Source organism: Microtus ochrogaster, chromosome 4 (assembly GCF_000317375.1).
Source record: "Microtus ochrogaster isolate Prairie Vole_2 chromosome 4, MicOch1.0, whole genome shotgun sequence".
Taxonomy (NCBI): Eukaryota; Metazoa; Chordata; class Mammalia; order Rodentia; family Cricetidae; genus Microtus; species Microtus ochrogaster.
In genome coordinates, this window is record NC_022011.1 from 81462274 (window position 1) to 81465359 (window position 3086).

Below are 3086 nucleotides of genomic sequence, written 5' to 3' on the forward strand. Positions count from 1 at the left end.
AGAGAGAGAGAGAGAGAGAGAGAGAGAGAGAGAGAGAGAGAGAGAACATACTTAATATTCTTAGAGAGACAAGAGAGGTCCATGAATCACAAGCAGGATGCTTCCATTCAAGGATCATCAAAGAAGAAGGAAAAGGAGACCAGAGAAGATAAAAATAGAAGATCTTTTAAATGAATAAAGTAGGGCTACTTTCCAGGAAAATCAACAACAACAGAAAAAGAGGGATAGCCAATAGCGAAGAAGTCAAACAAAAATGACAGAATTGATCCAAAAGGGCTAACATTCACTGCCAGGAATTCCAGAGAGAGACCAGAGAGGGGGAGTGTGATGAAATGATCCCAGGAAACTCCCTGTGGGTTTAAAAAGATCCACCCCAGTTTCCACCCCTTGACATTTCAAAACAGTGGGTGCAAAGAGGACCCACAGATCTCCCTAGAGAGACAAAAGATTCCATTCACATAGGAATGCGGATGGCACAGGACTTCAAAGTGTAACTTTGGGTACCAGAAGACACAGGGAAGGAAATGATGATGATGTGCTTCTGTCTTCAGGGTCAGTTGATGTCACCAAAATGATTACTGTATCTTTATTGAGAGACCAGAGGAAACTGAATAGGAAGAAGGGTCATACTCTTCTGTGACGACAATAAGTGATATCTAAAGGCTAGCTCAATAGCCATACAGGCGTGCTATCATACACCTTAAGGAAGCTACAGAAAACAAACCAAAGGAACAGGTCAGGGGAGGGAGACAGATCTCTGGGCAGAAAGCTTGGATTGCTGAACTTTCCAAATGAGCTATGTGGTATAAGCTCTGGAAAATGTCCTGCTCCCATTTCTGTACCCCGTGTGGTGGTGTTGCTTTCTTGGAGGAGGCAGGCTCACCCTGGCTCTCTCATTACCACATCGTTAGTAGGTGATCTGAGTTTCCTCTTGCTTGGGATGCAGAACCTTGTGGAACAAAGCACTTACATAATTGGAGGACAGAAGGAGTCTCCAGTGCAAAGTTGGGCCTGAAGTCCAGGCAAGCACATAAAATAAGGAGCATTTTTGTTTCATGGAAACATTTATGCAAAACTCTTTGCCCCTGTGCTGTATTGTTTGGCAGCATTTGTAGGTTGAAAAAAACTCAAGTGGTGAGCAATGGTTGAATTCCGTTGTTCCTCCTCCCTTGTGGCCACACCCATGCCCTATAACCTAGAAGTGACTCTATTGGCAGATCTACTGGGCAGTGGGTAAAGCCAAACATACTTCAGATGTCCTACTGGTTGAATGGCATTTCCTTGATATTAATATTAATTTAGCCTTTTAAAAGCCCATGGAGACTTTTTTTCTGGGGTATCCAGAGAAAATCATAAGAATACAAGATAATACTTATAAAGACACCTTTGCATCCATCAAAGTCTGGGGAGAATTAAGTGATCAGTTTAAGACAATCAAGGAGAGTTTCAGGGATGCGTCCTCACCACTGCTCTTTGACATAGTCCTGGATTAATAATAGCAGCAGCCCTGGAGGATGAAGAGATAGGCATGCAGAGAGGTGGGGTGCGAATCAATAACTTGTGTTTTGCCAACGGCACAGCACTACTTGCTGAAAGTCCAAACGAGCTGCAGGCCATGGTAACAGAGTGGTGGAAGTCAGTGAAAACCATGGTGTGAGAGCAAACATCGAGAAGACTGAGATACAACACGTGGGAAGGGCACACAAGGGTTTTAACATTGTAATAAAGAATTAGAACCTCAAGCAAACAGTCAACATTGTCTCTTTGGGAGGAAACCTCAGTTCAAAGGAGGGAACTATTTCAGATGTCAAGAGGTGGATAGGGATAGCGAGGGCTGCATTTCAGGCACTAAGGAAAGGTTTGGTCAGCAAGAAACATAACAACAACAAAATACAAGTGTATGAGACACTTGTATTGAGTTACCTTCTTTACAACTCCAAACCCTGGACAATGAAACACTCCTCAGAACAGTGGCTGAATGTGTTTGAGATGGCATGTCTCGGGAGGATTCTAGGGGTCACACAAAGAGATAGGCTGCGCAGCGATGACATTAAGAAACATCTCCATCTACAGAAGGAAGTAAACTATAAGACACAGCAATGGCACTTGAGATACTTCGGCCCTGTTATGAGAATAAATGATAGCAGACACCCGAAGATAGCACTGCTTGGAGGAGTGCATGGGGTAAAGCAAAGAAGAAGACCCCAAAACGCTGGATAGACAGAATAAAGGAAGACTGTGGAACCTTGGGTATGACAAAAACACAAGCATCTAGGACTGTCCAGGATAAGAACTGCCATAAACGGGCTGCCCATGAGTGTTTAAGCATTGCCGGGGCATAACCTCAGTTACAAGTGAAAGTTTAAGAAGTTAGATGCAGTGGCAATAAATGCTTGCAGAAGTGTGCACGGCAAACCAGGTATGGTGGCAAACGCCTGTAATCCTTGCATTAGGAGGTAGAGGCAGGAGGTTCTGAAGTTTAACGTTATCCTTGGCTATATGACGTAACCTGGGCTACATGAGACCCTGTCTCCGAAATGTTTGAAGCTGCAGTGAGTCAGGGAAGCTAGAGTAGGCAATGGCCATTCCTCATGCTCTACAGCCATTGTTTTCTTTGTTTGTGGGGTTGGTTTTTGTTGGGGTTATTTCATTGTAAGTTCTAAGAGCCCCTGACTCAGATTTTAAGAGACATATCTCTTGCAAATGCTCACAGAAAATGAAGAATTAAAATACATGCTGTGGATTCTCTGTTTAGGATTTGTGTTCTCATAGACTCACTGAGGCTTCCATTTCCCTGGACTTTTGTCAGGTAGGGAAGTTGTACACAACTACAGCCATGTGGTCACTTGGGGAGGAATGGAGAAGCCTGTCATAGATCCCAGGCTCTAGGGTAGGGTGAGGGTCCTCTGCTGCATACTGAGCCTCGACTTTTCTCTCTTAATGACTTGAAATCCAGCATCTCAGGGCCTGGGGGGCAGAGCTCCTAAACCATTGTCCAAAGATGGCCTGGATTTTCCTTACTTTCTCTCTCTCTGTCTTTCTGTCTCTCTCTCTGCCTCTCTCTCTCTCTCTCTCTCTCTCTCTCT